General features: G+C 37.8%; 2 pseudogenes; both read right to left on the reverse strand.

Annotated features, from left to right (window-relative positions):
• Positions 1-2,423: 2,423 nt before the first annotated feature.
• On the reverse strand, positions 2,424-4,124 carry LOC147292802 (UDP-glycosyltransferase 92A1 pseudogene; annotated as a pseudogene).
• Positions 4,125-9,338: 5,214 nt separating this feature from the next.
• Positions 9,339-10,893, reverse strand: LOC147292803 (UDP-glycosyltransferase 92A1 pseudogene; annotated as a pseudogene).
• Between the last annotated feature and the right edge of the window lie 6,471 nt (positions 10,894-17,364).

Here is a 17,364-nt window from a genome sequence, read left to right on the forward strand (position 1 = left end):
CTTAACCTGCAAAACACCAATAACCACACTGCACCATATCCATGGTACACCGAGTCATTCAAACAAACAACCCGGTAAGCTCACTAGAGCTCGTATGAGTGAAATGACTTAAACAATAATCCTCAATATAATCCTTCAATTTCCATGCTAAAAATAATCCACAAGAGTATCCATAATTACTCAATCACATCACAAATTCATCAACAAATATCCAAGCATCAAGATAAATATAATTCTTCAAATTCACATTATAATCCCACCAAAAATAATAATAATCATTCTGCCATTCAAATGCCTAAATGTCAACTATTAACCTCAATCTCGAATCGTTCACTTCCTAACTCATAACCTCAATGCATAATTCATTCATCAATGTCCATCCTCAAGATTCAAGCCTACACTTTACCAAGTCCTAGCCAAACCAAATCCTAGCAAACAAATGCACACATGCACACAAAGCAACGAAATAGGCTATCTAATTTCACTCACAGTCTAACCACGCAAAAACACCGAAATGCCCTTCTTGGCTCCTTTGCTCGGATCTCAAATCCGGCAGCATAACGGCATCGAGAATGAGATTTCCCGAGCCCGTGTACCTGTTAAGACCAGACAATCAATAAATACAATTCAGAAACACAAATAGCCCACTGAACGACCGAAACGGGCCGCCGCCACCACACACGGTGGCTGCCCCTCCCCAAACAACACAGAAAAATCACCGAAAACTCACCACAAGCTTCGAGTGACTGGCCAGAGGCCAAAAATCAACAATTCCAGCCATCGGTGTGGCCAAACGCGGCGGGACCCGCGGTGGTCCCTGATGGTCAACCTGCGCGAATTTCAAAACTCAAAATTAACAAAAACGAATTACACAGGCACGAAGGAGACGTCGAGAGGATCAACCTTTATACCTGGGTCAACGGCCAATTCTCGCCGGAAAAGCTCGAAACTGGCCAGAGAAGTTGCCGGCCATCTCAGCGTCGATCCGCCGTCGGGGAGCGTCGGGTGGACGATCGGAGCACACCACCGTGCTCGGCTCGACGAGAGGAAGCTTCCAGGGTCGGAGCTGGGCCGCGAAGACGCCGGAAACGATGAGTCAACGCCGGACCTCCAAACGGGCGAAAACTGGTTCTCGGGTCTCGGGGCATTTCTGGGCTGTGCCGCCACCAGGGGGAGGAAGAGGGGAGGGAGACGACCTCGTCTGGGCTTCGACCTCCGGCAGCCGTCGCCGGACGCGCCCTCAAGCGCCGGTGATGGCGGCGGCTACACTGTACAGTGCGAGAGAGAGGAACCGCGTGGGGGAGAGAGAGAGAGAGAGAGAGAAATGAGGAGAGAGAGAACTGACTTTTGGGGTTTTAAAACCCACCTTTGTAAAAATTACAAGTTTGCCACTCGCTTCAAAAACCCGTATCTTTCCAACCGTAACTTCGATTGACGCGTGCCGCGTGTCTACGAACTCGTAGACTCGAGACCAATCCAACGGACCCAAAGTCAAAGACGAAAGTCCATTAGTTTTAAAAGTCAACTTTTTGTCATGCCCAATTTAACACAAAATTTAAAAATTAACCCAAAACCTTTTTAAATTCCAAATAAATTCCAAAATCCTTAAAATAAATTCGCAGAATATTTAAAATAACTCCTTGAAAAATACGGGGTCTTACACTATTAGAGAATACAGACGAGAGAGACTGGGAGTGAGGAGAGTCAGAGAGACAAAGAGAATAGAGAAAACTAGAAGAGATTGAGAGATTAAGAGATTAAGAGAAGAGGGAGAGAGAGACGAGAGCTTGAGAGTCTGATGGGAATAAGGAATAGACAACAAGTAAAAGATGTAGAGTCTAATGCTTAATTGTAGGCGTGCAACTCTGCAAGTGCAGCAATCACTCAATCAAGTAATCAACATTAATTGTAGAGGTGCCGTGTGCAACATTAATTGTAGGCATAAGGCATGTAGACTACTAGGCTAGTAGGCTTCCACAAAAATATTAGGCCTAAATTTTTTTTTTTCAAAGAGAAAAGGATGAAGGCTTTTAGGCTTCTATAGTTTCATTATAAATTTTTTTTTTTTTTAATAGTAGAGTAGTAGACTATCAGACAATGTGAGGCCTTTCAAAATTTGTGGCCCTAGGCCTGTGCCTTCGTCGCCTTGGGCCTTAGCCGGGAGAAGGCTCAATCTGTATGAAGAGGTCTTTCAAAAATTTTGGGGATCAAGTATGGGGAGGTCTTGTCATCACTATTCCTTTGCAAAACTCATTTTCCATACCTTTAATTGATTGGTTGAGGTCCAATCTCAATTCCAATGCTAAAACCTGTTCTGATCAAAAGTGGAAAAAGATATTTGCAAGTCCCAAACTAAATCATTAGCCCAAAAACACACTTGGGTCCAGAATTTGCAAAGAATAGATGATGCTCATCATGCTCGCTTTCTCAAATGACTTTCAAAAAGGCCAATATTCTTCTTTCTTTCTTTCTTTTTCATTGAACAGTTACATAAAAACTAATTAACTAACAAACAATACAATTACTGTATCTTGGTACTTCTAGCTTGTTTGTCTGTTTGACAAAATAGAAGCAACAAAATCATCCATAGCCTTAACAGAAGACCCCTTCTCTTCAGCATCCTCTCTAATCGAAGCCCTTATCTTGTCCTTAATCTCAGATGCTCTTTTTTTCATCTCTCCTCCTTTGCCACTTTCATCCAGCACCAAATCGATCACTCTCTTCACCTCCTTCCCAGAAATAACACTTTGCACTCCTCTTGTCAACTCCACACCTACATCCATCTCCTCCACCAGCATCTTCGAATTGTAGGCCTGCTCGGCCGCCAATGGCCACCCGATAATGGGCACACCCTGGCTCAAGCTCTCCATAACTGAGTTCCACCCGCAATGACTCACAAACGCCCTCGTGGCCTTGTGCGCCAAAATCTCCAACTGGGGTGCCCAGTTGTGCACCACCAGCCCCTGTTTGCTCTCCCTCATTCGATCTTCGAACCCCTTTGGCAGCCACTCTGCTCTGAACTCACCCTTCAAGTCGAACCCAACTGGAGGCCTGATGACCCAAACAAAGGCCTTCCCACTTTCTTCCAACCCAATTGCCAATTCCATCATTTGGGAGGCACTGATTGTGTTCTGAGAACCAAACGAGATGTAAATCACCGAATCTGAACCGTGCACATACAGCCATTCGAGGCATTTCTCAGCAGACACCCCCAATTCTTTTCCTGCTCGTTGCCTCGAAACACTGAAACCCAAATTGGGTGATGAGTTCTTGAGCGCATCTGGAGGAAGAAGAGGCCCAATGCACCAAACAGGAAGCTTCAAGTAATTCCTCAAGATTTCCAACCCAAAAGGCTCGAGTTCCTCAACGGTATTGCATAACCAACCAAAAGATTTCGTAGAGAATGAAATCTGGGACTGGAAAAATCTCGACCAAGCATCTGTACCATCTGCAGCACGCATATATGGATGCAACTGAGACCGCTCAAAACGACACCGTTCCGGAAACCCGGGAACCGTGAACTCGTCGGAGGCCGTAGAACGGTGTGGGAGGTGAAGCCAAATGGACGCGAAGGCCGCAGTGCCGTAAGCACCGCCGGTGGTGAAGGAAACATTGACTGTTCCTAAGCTGTTTGCGAGATTGGTAGCCCACCCGAAGAAGATATCGGAGATGACGCAGATAGGAGGCCGGCCTTCTGCTTCGATGATATCGGAGATGAGACGGCGAGAAGGAGCTTCTAGACTTGTGGATGAAGTGAGGAGATGGACCATTTTGCTGAGAGGGAGGTTCTCTGTGTTCTCTGTGTTTGAGGGAAGGCCGTGGTCTGTGCTGCAGAAGGAGAGCTCGGCCAAGCGAATGTTTGGGGTTGAGGAGGAGTTGATGGTGGAGCGGAGGTATTGGATGTTGAGGGGGGTGGATGCGATGGTGATGGTGAAGAAGGGTTTGCGCAGCTGGATTTGCTTTGCGAGTGCTAGGAATGGGATGAGATGGCCTTGAGCCATGAATGGCAGCATCACAATGTGCTCATGGTGATCATGGTGATCAGGGTGGTCATCTTCAAATCCCATATTTCTTTTTGGTTTTTAGGGTTTGGCTGGAGTTTTCTCTGTGGTTGTAATGGGTTTTAGTGGTGAGGAAGAGAAAATAGAAAGGAATTTTTTAGTGGTGATGAGATGATTTGAGACGTTATTGAGTGAGAATTAAAAAGGTATCTTGCCAGTTGCTACTGAGATGTTCATGAGCATTGAATGAATGGAATAGCAGCATCCAAGGTATATTTAACTTCATATGTGTTTTAAAATAGGAATAAATCCAAACCTCTTAGGAAGGAATTATTTAGGTTCATTGTGTGACATGTTGGAAATAATCTGGTTTAAAGTTTGGTTCTTATTGGTCTGATTTTGATGGTTAAAGAGGAAAAGTTTGATATATACTTATGTCTTTTTACATACATGTAAAACTGTGCAGGATTGATTAATAAATTGAACATTGAAATATGTTTACATCTTGAAAATCTGTTTATTAACTTGATGGTCTTTCTCATTGATTCCAAGAATTGAAACTTGAGGTTTTCTTTTGGTCCTCCCAATGTATTGGAATTAGGAGTCAACTTTGTTTTAGTGAGAAAACCCAGGAAATTGACATAAATTTTTTATCCTTTTAGATATGTTGTGTTCATGATAATCAATTGAATGCAACAAAAAATATATTCTATGTGATAGTTAATTATAAGGCCTGATATGGATTATACAATCTACAGAGCTTACCAGCTCTGCCATGGCTGGTGCTCTTGGTGGGTTCAATGCCCACGCCAGCAATATTGTTGCTGCAATCTGCATAGCCATTGGCCAGGATCCTGCTCAGAATATAGAGAGCTCTCACTGCATTAACATGATGGAAGCTGTGAACAATGGCAGGGACCTTCACATCTCAGTCAGCCTGCCTTCCATTGAGGTACAATACAACTAATTGATCCTTCTTTTGAGTGAGTTTATCTCATTCTAAATTTTAAATGAGTTTTGAAGTTGATGTCAAATCCATGGCCTAGTTTTTTGGGGAATGTTATTCTTTTGCTTGTGTTTCTTGCATTTTTTTCCTTTCTCATGTACACTACCTATCTCTAATGACATGCCCTTTGCAGTATATTGCACTTGCAAATCACTATATGTTTCAAAATTTTCATATATTTTTCTTACAAGTTACAATGAATTTAGATAACAATATAGACCATTTGCTATGAAATCTTGAATATTTTAGTACTGTGATTTGGTATGAAAACTCAATTTGCTTCTTTTAGTACTGTGATTTTGTAATTTTGTTTGATTCTTCCAATTGTTAGGTGATCGAATTTATAAGAAAAGTAGTACACATGGGAGGAAATTGAAATCAATGAGGTGCAGATTTCATTGGTTAATTTTGATTCAATTAGTTTGTAAAATTATTTTCCCTCATGAACTGCTGTGATACAAATTAGAACAAGTGTGCACTGCCATGCCTTATATTTGTACATGTTGACTATATAGGCCTAGCTTAGATTTAAGGATGGGGTTAGATCGAGATGAGGTCTCCCCCTAATTTTTGTGATATGTAGACATATTTTGGGTACTTGGAGATATTGAAATTTATGTGAATTGAGGATCATTACTATGTAATGGATGTTAGAGCATTTATCTCAATGGGTTGGCCACTAAAAAAATATGCAATACAAGTGTAATGGTATATTGGTATTGAGCAATTATCTCAATGGTATATTGGTATTGAGCAATTATCTCAGTTTTCAGGAAAAAAATTGATATCTAAATAGGGTTTACATAACAATAATTTCAAAAAATATATGAGATCAATTCTTTCAATTTAAGTGATATCAATCATGCCTTCAAAATCAATTGCATCACTCAAACTGATGTCTATGAGTATATTTATACCAGTTTCATACTCTTAAAACATATAATTCAGATATACGATATCATTTCTTAGAACCAATAATGATATCTATGAGACTATTTACACTAGTTCCGTAATTTAAAGACATATAAGTCTGATCTAAGATATTCGTTCTTATATACAATACAGATGTCTATGGAAATATTTATACCAGTTCTACGATTAAAACTCATATTATTCATTTATAAGATATCAGTTATAAATATAATACTGATATAATATATTATAAATATATCAGTTATTGCGTATTTAACCATCCAGCAAGGAAAAATATATAGAATTTACAAAAAGAACTGATGTAAAAAATGATATAGATATCAATTCAAAACTGATATGTAAACCAATGAGAATAGATATCACATCATCCAATATCAAATTTAGGGGCTTTAGATATCGGTAAATTACTGATATGTATGAGCCTTTTTGTAGTAGTGTGTGCAAGTGCATGGGCTGATTATTGGTTTTTGTAAAGGGAGGCAAGCTTAATTTAGATACTAGGATGTGATGGGGTAATTAATTATGGATATATGCTCCATATTTTGGTGCAATGTGTAATCCTTTTTTAGAAAGCCTTGAAATACTTGTATTGGATGTTGAAATTAATGGTAATGGAATGGATTGAGATTGCACCAATTTCAGGCTTGAATGTCAATTTATATCTTTTATATCAGGATTGTAGTACAAATTGGATAATAACAGTGATATTATAGTACAAATTTCATATCAGTTTATGTTAAAACACAGAAATATAAAATAGCATGCACATCAGTTTACCAAAAACAACCAATATCTAGGTAACATTACAATATCAATAAATATAAAAAAACCTGATGTCCAACATTGTCTTTTATATCAATTATAGATCAAATACAAATGTTTTAGATACATTCAAACATCTATTTATAGAAAAAAAAAAAAACTCGATATGTAATATAGCATATAGATCAGTTTTGAAAGAATAAAACAATATCAAAGGTAGTTCACATATCAAAAATCACATAAAATATTATGTAGAGAGCATAAAAAATACATTTAATGGGTTTACAATATCGATAAATATAAGAGAACGGATGTCTAAATCAAAATTTCGATCATTTACATAGTAATTAACGATGTCTTTCTTATCTTTAATATCAGTTTTAGAATCTTACTGCACCAGAAAATTGGAGAACTGATATCTAAAAGGCCCATTGGACATCAGAATTTAAACAAAAAAGATGTCTAACCTCATTGTAGATATCAGTGTAAAACCGATATCTTAAGTAGGTACATTAGATATTGCCTACCTAGACATCGCCCGAAAACATGAAAAGACATCAGTTATTCACTAATATATATATATAAAGGGGGTATTTGTTGTAGTGGGTTGATATACAGTTTTTCAATCATGGTGATAGAAAACATAATCCAAAAAGCAACGGCAGAGAAGAGAGAAGAGAGAAGTGAGAAAGAGAGAGAGGGTGCGGCTGTGTTCAGGAGGAAAAGAGAAAGTGACTGCTGTAGATGGGTTTTAATTTTTTATAATAAAACCCTAGGTTGCAAAATTACAATTATAACATCTCACAAAAAATTTTAATAAAATATGCAGTAGGAAATAAATTTATAATTTTCTAAATAGATTTTCAGAGGTTTTGAAATTCCACTATTTTTCCAACGTTTAAGTATAGGTGCAATTGCAAATTCCTGACAAAATAAAAGGTATAGGTGCAAATTCTAACTAAATTTGGTGAACATTCTATTACCTACTCCCACTAATTTTCTATTTTGGTTACCATTTTTGTTTAGCTATTTATTAGTCAACCATTGTACAAATTAGTGGATCCTAAGGCAACTATTAACTCCACCAAAAATTTTAAAACAACTAAAATATTAATTGGTGACTCAAAAAAATGTTATTTGTCACTAACTTCAATCTAGTTTCAATTCAAGGTGGCTTTAAGCCATATTTGTTGTAGTGGTAGGCGAGGCATATATAAGCCTCGACGCGTTGTGACGTAAGCTTTTCGAGACATATCTTTTATAATAAAAAAAATTATAAATATATATAAATATAAGTACGTATATATATAGAACACAAGACCCAAAAAAAACCAACTTTCAAAGACTAAAAAACAAGTTACTACACATGATTCAAACACAAGACCAAGAAGAGAAGTAATGCCTTATTCATTGGACCACCAAACTCTTGGTAGTTACTGTCCCAAACAATATATTTATACACATATATATATACTAGCTGATAAACCAATATTGTTATACCAAGGAGAAAAATCTTTCATAGAAACCAAGCACATTTGATGTATATAATGAGGAGTGGGTCATATAAGCCATACCTATTATGTTTAAGAGTAGGTATGCTTCAACGGAATGGGCCTTATATATATTACTTTTAAACGATGTTTGTTTGCTTTGTAATTGTAATATTTGATTTGTTTTATTTGGAAGGCAAACTAATATAAACTCGATCAATTGTCAATCTATCTAAATCAGAAAACAATCAAAAAATCAGGCTCATCAGAACATATTTAGAAGAGGTTTTGGAGAATAAAAATAGCCTTGAATTCAAGATCATTCTTTACCCAAAATGGATAAGCAAATATAAAATCACTGCATTGTTCGAAAAAAAGAAAATTGCATGGAGTCAAATATAGCGCGCAATCAAAATTTTTTCTAAAAAGAAAATTGCAATAAATCAACTAGCTCTATTTTTTTACATCAAGACGCAGCAGAAAGTTTCACAGGACACCTCTTGTCTCGTACTTTTCAAATATGAATTTGAATTACACCTTGATTTACACACACAAATATATATGATGGTGTCCCCAAGTGAATTCTGGTTCCCTTTACAGCATTCTGCCTCAATCTTTTGTGATCATGATCAAGTGATTTAGGATCACACTGGCCGCTGCTTCTAAGCTTAACAAGCCAAGACCTACCAAATAGATCTTCAAGTAGTACACTCCCCTTACCCATATGACATTCAGCCACCGCTATTTAATTCCTTCGGAATCATCTGCAGCTTGGAACATCGTTGATATCACAGGAAACAATTCATAACGTCAAGTAAGATAGCTTGGAAATTGACCGAAGACGAAAAGCGCAAAACATATTCATTCTAGAAGTATTTCGCACTCCAGCCTTAAACTTGAGTCACATATTTTTTTGTTATTAAAAAGATATTCTAAGATATCATTATATTTACCATTTTCCCATCACAACAGGTAAAAGGTCTAGAAAAACATATATTGTTGGCTTACTACTCACCATGAGATATTTTAAATGCTAGCTTCTTAAAAATTTCCATAAAACATTGAATCTAGTTTGACAAAACTAGATTAGAAGTCTTTATTACATTGAATATTCTAGTTTGACAAAACATTGGATCTTGTTTGTCATTATTGTATCTTGGTACTTCTTGTTTGTCTGTTTGACAAAATAGCAGCAACAAAATCATCCATAGCCTTAACAGAAGACCCCTTCTCTTCAGCATCCTCTCTAATCGAAGCCCTTATCTTGTCCTTAATCTCAGCTGCTCTTTTTTTCATCTCTCCTCCTTTGCCACTTTCATCCAGCACCAAATCCATCACTCTCGTCACCTCCTTCCCAGAAATAACACTTTGCACTCCCCTTGTCAACTCCACACCTACACCCATCTCCTCCACCAGCATCTTCGAATTGTAGGCCTGCTCGGCTCCCAATGGCCAGCCGATAATGGGCACCCCCTGGCTCAAGCTCTCCATAACTGAGTTCCACCCACAATGACTCACAAACACCCTCGTGGCCTTGTGCGCCAAAATCTCCAACTGGGGTGCCCAGTTGTGCACCACCAGCCCCTGTTTGCTCTCCCTCATTCGGTCTTCGAACCCTTTTGGCAGCCACTCTGCTCTGAACTCGCTCTTCAAGTCGAACCCAACTGGAGGCCTTATGACCCAAACAAAGGCTTTCCCACTTTCTTCCAACCCAATTGCCAATTCCATCATTTGGCAAGCACTGATTGTGTTCTGAGAACCAAACGATATGTAAATCACCGAATCTGAACGGTGCAAATCCAGCCATTCGAGGCATTTTTCAGCAGACACCCCCAGTTCTTTTCCTGCTCGTTGCCTCGAAACACTGAAATTCGAATTGGGTGATGAGTTCTTGAGCGCATCTTGAGGAAGAAGAGGCCCAGTGCACCAAACAGTAAGCTTCAAGTAACTTCTCAAGATTTCCAACCCTAAAGGCTCGAATTCCTCAACGGTATAACACAACCAACCAAAAGATTTCGTAGAGAGTGAAATCTGGTGCTGGAAAAACCTCGACCAAACATCTGTACCATCTGCAGCTCGTATTAACGGATGCAGCTCAGACAGCTCAAAACGACACCGTTCCGGAAACCCGGGAACCGTGAACTCGTCGGAAGTCGTAGAACGGTGTGGGAGGTGAAGCCAAATGGACGCATAGGCCGCAATGCCGTAAGCACCGGCCGTGGAGAAGCAAACATTGACTGTTCCTAAGCTGTTTGCGAGATTGGTAGCCCAACCGAAGAATATATCGGAGATGATGCAGATAGGAGGCCGGCCTTCGGCTTCGATGATATCGGAGATGAGGCGGCGAGAAGGAGCTTCGAGACTTGTGGATGAAGTGAGGAGATGGACTATTTTGCTGAGAGGGAGGTTCTCGGTGTTCTCTGTGTTTGGGGGGAGGCCGTGGTCTGTGCTGCAGAAGGAGAGCTCGGCCAAGCGAATGTTTGGGGTTGAGGAGGAGTTGATGGTGGAGCGGAGGTATTGGATGTTGAGGGGGGTGGAGGCGATGGTGATGGTGAAGAAGGGTTTGCGCAGCTGGATTTGCTTTGCGAGTGCTATGAATGGGATGAGATGGCCTTGAGCCATGAATGGCAGCATCACAATGTGTTCATGGTGATCATGGTGATCAGGGTGGTCATCTTCAAATCCCATATCTCTGATTTTGGTTTTTAGGGTTTGGCTGGAGTTTTCTCTGTGGCTGTAATGGGTTTTAGGGGTGAGGAAGAGAGAATATAAAGGAATGTGTGTAATATGATTTGGGAAGTTATTGAGTGAGAATTAAAACGGTATCCTGCCAGTTGCTACTGAGATGTTCATGAGCGATGACTGAATGGAATAGCAGCGTCCTCGTCACTTCAAATGCATCATCGATTACGTCATATATTTATTTTTACCTTTTTGGAATTTTGTTGCTTTGGATTTAGACGAAAATTATAACTGACAACTGTTAATTGTAAACACTAACTTGGCTAGGCTATTATAGAGTAGATACCTCCACTACTACAAAACAGGTCTTTCTTGCGAGCAGTACTAGCTGATTATCTCTGTCCGCCAGCTCAAATAATCCTGGCGGATCCATTAGTCCGACAGAAATTCTCTGACATGGCGGATTAAACCCTCAGGAACAAATTTCCTGACGGATTAAACCGACATGAATGCTTAAGCGGGAAAATTCCTGTTCAGAAAAAGTCCAGCTAGCGGTCAAACTCAATCATGTCCAATTAGGCTGCCAGCACATGTATTTTTTTTTTATTTATTTAATTCTGGCAGTTCAAACCACCAGAATAGGTCATGACTTAAATGAATAAATAATAAATTTTGACAGAGTTCATAGATTTATTGACTTTTCAAAAAGTCTATAAAACTCCACGGAGTTTAATGATAGACTTTTACACACTTTCTATAGAATTAGAGGATAAACTTTTATAGACTTTTGTAGAATTTATGTTGAATCTCATAGAGTTTGATGGACTTTGTAAATAAATTTTTTTTTTTTCAAAAATTAATTAAAGAAAAACATAATAAGATATCTAAAGGCATCAATGTCAACGTACTCCATAGTCATAGACCAAGTGCATGATTTATTTGCTACTCTAGTCTTCGCAGTTCAAAGACAGTGAAGCATTACTTGAACTCTATGTTGTGGGTGAAGTGTAAGATACTCTGAGGTGATTTTCAAGTAAATGAAATTGTCAAATTTTAAATAGTAATCGTAAACATTCATATAAACAATAAAATTTTAAAAAAACCATAGCAAAATTGTGAGGCCATTTATTTGATCTGCTTGATTGCCATCATTGTCATTGTGTTCGACATCTCTTCACATATCAGTAACGTACTATATCAGCTCGCCATTCATTAGCATTCTCCCGTTGTTGCTCTTGAGTTTGAAAAATTGATTCAAAATTATCTTCTTAATTCATTGACTGGTAATGAACCAAATGATGAAGATTCAACATCTTGTTCAACAAGAAATTCATCGGAACAACACTCTTTTCGAAGAAAGTTGTGCAGTCCTGCACAAGCCAATACTAACTCTGTTTGTGTTATGTATGGTAATGGAGGTGCAGACTTGAAAATTGTGAAACGCGATTTAAATATACCAAATATCCTATCAATTACATTCCTCAATAAAGCATGATGAAGATTGAATAACTCAACCGCCTTTTCAGGGTCGTGACCTTCTCTGACAAAATCTTGGAGATGATATCGGACACCTTGAAATGGGGCTAGGAATTGGCGTCGGTTTAGGAATCCACGATCGACTAAGAAATATTTGCCTAATAATGAAATACATATTCAATTAGTATGTAATATATGGTCTAATGTTAACTAGACAAAAAAAAACATAAATAAATGAATACATACATTGTGGCACGTTAAGTCTATTCCACCTTGATAAAGCATCACTTAACACTTTTGAATCATGGGCTGAACCCTCCCACCCACAAAGCACATATATGAATTCCAGATCAAAGTTACAAGCTGCTAATACATTTTGTGATATTTTACCGTGACGATTACGATAGCTGCTTATATCGAGTCATGTTACCGTTGCTGGGATATGCGTGCCATCAATAACTCCGATGGAATCCTGAAATAAAGTCAATAATCTATATCTTAAGATATATAATATATAATATATAATAATAATAATAATAATAATAATAATAATAATAATAATATTAGAGTGTACATCACTTACCGTAAAGTAACGATAAAACCTGGTACTTTCCCGAATTTTAGCTGGCATTGTGGGTCCTGTTTAGCCATCATCTTTGGTGCTATTGTGTTCAAGGCCTTCAAAACTCGGTTGAAGTTTTGGTTAATAGTAAAATGTGATCTAGCAAATATCTTGCAAATTAGACAATATCAAGAATTTTGCCTGACAATGAGTAAAAAGGTTGCAAATATTTCTTCAACACAAATAAATCTTGTGTCCTATAAATGTGTGTTTTCTCTTATAATAGTACATAACTTTTGAAACACTTTTGGATACACCCTATACACCTGTTGAAAATTTTCAAGGTCTTCGATCATTCAATACTTTGTGTATATATATGTATCCACTTCAACTAACTAATCGTCGAATTAGTGGACGTTCAATATGCTCATCATGTAAGATAACCATGAACTTTTTTTGCACATAAACTATTGTTTGTATTGCCATCAATAAATTCTTAATTTTTTCATAAAATTCTTGATCCTCCATTTCCTGTTCATCTACTTCAATATCTTCATGTATGCCCAATTGAGACATTTTCTATAGAGAGCCACCTAGAAAAAATTCAAAAGCAAGTCATAACCATAGTAATCTACAATCACGTGAAATCCAATTAAAATAATTAAGTTGCAATCCACAAATATATATAATATATAGTTTACTATTCTGCAATTTCTAGGACAAACCAAATTATCTAACCAAACAAAACCAAATTATCTGACCAAACAAAAAAGCACACCAAATTATCCAACCAGAAAAAACACAAACCAAAGTATATATTCAAAATGCAAGAAAAATAAGACATATGCCTAATACCAAAGTCTAATATCATGTCTCAAATAAAAAACACTCATTGCATTTGGAATAAAATCCATTGAAGGCGCCTTTCTGGTAACAGAATCGTCCCCAGATTTCACCCTGAAACTCGAAGTGATCCTGTAGGGTCCAATACCAAGGAAAATTCTACCGAAATTTCAGCAGAACCTCCCCTGAAATTGGACTATCATATACTTATGAAACCTGTAGAAAACACTTCAATATCCAACATCCACCTCTATCACAACCAAAGGGGTCTTAGACTCATCAAAATACAATCTAGTTAGAGGATCCAAGTACGGTTATCAAAGTCACTATTACGTCAAGTTTTACATTAAACCTAATAGAAATAATTAGGTGGAAATGTCACCTACAATGGCAGAGGAATGGAAGTAGAAAATATGCCTCGACATGTATGGCTCGACCTCCACCACCACTACTATCTAGGGGAAAGAAAAACAAGACAGAGATAAAATGTGAGAGAAACTCAGTGAGTAGACATAAAATGGTTTTATAGCCTAAAACCTTTCGTAAATTTAATTTAAAAAAAAAAAATCATTCTTCCTCAAACAAATTTGACTTTGAAATCCTCCAGTTTTAAAACCTTTTCGAAAAATATTTTGGAAAATCTCAAAAGGCCATCCAATGCAATGATTTCAATAAACCAAGTATGCTCTAGATTTCAAAAAGCTTCAATAAGATATGCTAGCCAGGAATATCAATTAAAATCATTAAGTAAAATAGCAAATAAACAAAATAATCTAGTTTCTCAACAATTTAAAAACTCAACTTCGCAAAATCTCAGAGAAATGAAACAACTCACACCACACTTGTACTCAGAAACCGTAAGCAAATAATCTAGCCACATCCCGTACAGAGAAATCTCGAAACATGGGCAGGCTAGTAATCTAGCCACTTCCCGGGCAGGCTCATGGCCTAGCCACTTCCCAGACAGGCTCATTTGGTTATACGTGCACTCAGAGCGGCCCCCAAAAGGCGAGACATCCCAATACACGGCCCAAAGCTTATATGTGTAATGAGATGGGTCCCAAAGGCCTATCCAATCTGATAATCTGGGAGGGTAACGAAGTAGGTGGTTTGAAAACCAAAAGCAACTCGCAACACATTTAAACCAAATCCCAAATTATTTCATTCTTATTCCAAAACTCTCCTTAACAAATCCAAACTGATCAAAATATGCATTTTCTCAAAGCACAACATCCCACAACCAAGTATAAGTAATCATTGAGATAAAAATACGAGATATAATCAATCTTTCTATAAACCAAGTTGAAATTAAAGCACGCCATTTCAAATCAAGATCCTTTCAATATGAATTCACGTATAAAAGAATGTTGAAATATTTCTTGATGGCATAATTTATAAAATCCAACATAAGGGTGATCAAACTAACATTAATGATTATTTGAGAAAACTTCATATTTAAAACTCAAGGTAGATTCAACTTAAATCAATGAGGTTGAAAACCATATAGAAAACATAGATCAATTAAAATCAAGGTCCACTCATAGTGAGAATCTTAGTTTTGATCCTCCTCCGGATCGTCACAGGCCATAGTCGTCTTGCCTATAAGATAAAACAATAAAACATAATGTTAGTCTCGGCTAAACGACGTTTAAAGTGTGTGTGTGAAACCTAGACGTTTCTGCTCAATATTTTTCTAGATTTTAACGATAAACTCAAATTAAATCCTTCCCGGCTCAAACCATCACCAATTCACCCAACCATCCTCCATAATTTCCAACATATTCTAGGTGGAGTCCAACTCTATCGGAAATTCGTTCGAAGCTAGCTATTTTGACATCTGAAAGTATCTAATTACTATAGAATTTGGAGTTTTATCACTTCCAAGCAACTTCAACCCTTCTAAACTCAAAATTCAACTAATTATAAACTTCCTTTCATAATATTTAAAGAATTTTACGACTGGGTGATCAGAACCACCACCATCACCGCCCAAAGTGGCAGTGTCAAGTGCACATGTCACAAAAACTCCAAATTTCATCAAATTTCTAATTCTAATAATCAATTAAATGTTCCTAGGGGTGTGAATTGTCCAAAAGTACCTCAAAATTCCCCTTAAATTTGAATTCCCAAGAGAACCCGAATTAGGTTCCAAATCCCTAAAATTCAAGTTTTAAATACTCCAAATAAAATCAACCAAATCATAAGGACATGAAGCCTATAAGTAGAGCAGAAAAACCCACCTAAAATCGAGGTGATTGGCGCTGAAATTTGGCCGGAATCAGGCAAGCAAAGGGTCGGCAGAGAGAGATGAGAGTGGTGGGGAGAGAGAGAGAGGGGCTGGGGTTGGGCTGGGTTCGGAGGGACGCAGGGGGAGAGCGGTGGTCGAGGCGGGGTGGTGGGGGGCTGGGGACCTGGGGTTTCGGGGAGAGAGAGAGTGAGTTAGAGAGAGAAATTGAGGTGCGAGGAAAGAAAGAGTGTGGGGCAGAGAGAGGAGAGGGGCAGTCGACGGGGTGGGTCGGCGGCGGGGTAAGTGGGGTCGGCGGGAGGAAGGGGTGGCTGGGAAGAAGGGAGGGAAGGAGAGAGGGAGGGGGTGGATGGCTGGGTTGGGGTCTCGGAGGGAGGGAAGGGTGGCTGGGTTTTTTTGTTTTTTTATTTTAATTATTTAGGTTTTAATTTTTTTTAGTTTTTTTAATAACTATTTCATTTTTTTTTGTCCACGTGGCATTTTTTTAAGCCACGTCATTGTGGCACGTAAGCAATTAACAGCCTAGCAGACTGAAAAGTTGACAGAGGTACCTAAGTGTCAAAAAATGGTAGTTGAGGTACGTCTATGCAACTTTTTTTTATTGAGGTACCCAAGTGAAAAACGGTGTAAACCTGAGGTATCTACGTATAATTTGCTCTAAATTTAATTACGCTATTTATTGAAAATGATATGTCAAACTAATTTTATTTTATTTTTTGGTAAAAGTCAAACTAATTTTATTGTAAAGAGTCTAAAGACTTAATTGATGATTGTGAGAATAATGATTTTCAAATGAAAATTTATAATGCAGTTGTTGGGTAGTCCAGTTGGAAGAGCCGTAGAATTAACCACAATGCACTTAAATTCGATTCTCCTCCCCCAATTAAAAAAAAATAAAAAATTTGTAACTAACAGTTTAACTATTACAAGAGCTCCATTTTTACAAGTATTCACCTAAGGCATTAGGAGAAATCATTAATACCAGAGGAATTATACTTTGGTATACAAATTAAGATAATTCATAATGTGATAAAAAATAATCTTAGGGGGGGCTATCAAAGCTGGCCATAAAGCCACACTGCAAGGAGAGTCATAGGTGATTGAAAATCAAGTTTTCATTTAGATATTACATTGGCACATTTCCTTGGGGAAATAGAAAAGGAAAAAGGAAAAATACAAAATAGAGATGGGCCATCTAGAATTTTAGGTAGAGTATAAAGTACATTTAGAGATTCATTGTTAGTTGTTACCCTAGCACAACAATTATTTTGGGTCACCACTATTTGTTTGTATGTACGGAAGAGTCTTATTCAAGTCAGAATTGGAGCATTAGACCATGGAATATATTGGATTTACTAATCAAT

The sequence above is a fragment of the Dryas octopetala genome, chromosome 2 (genome assembly GCF_963921425.1).
Source record: "Dryas octopetala chromosome 2, drDryOcto1.1, whole genome shotgun sequence".
NCBI classification, from domain to species: Eukaryota; Viridiplantae; Streptophyta; class Magnoliopsida; order Rosales; family Rosaceae; genus Dryas; species Dryas octopetala.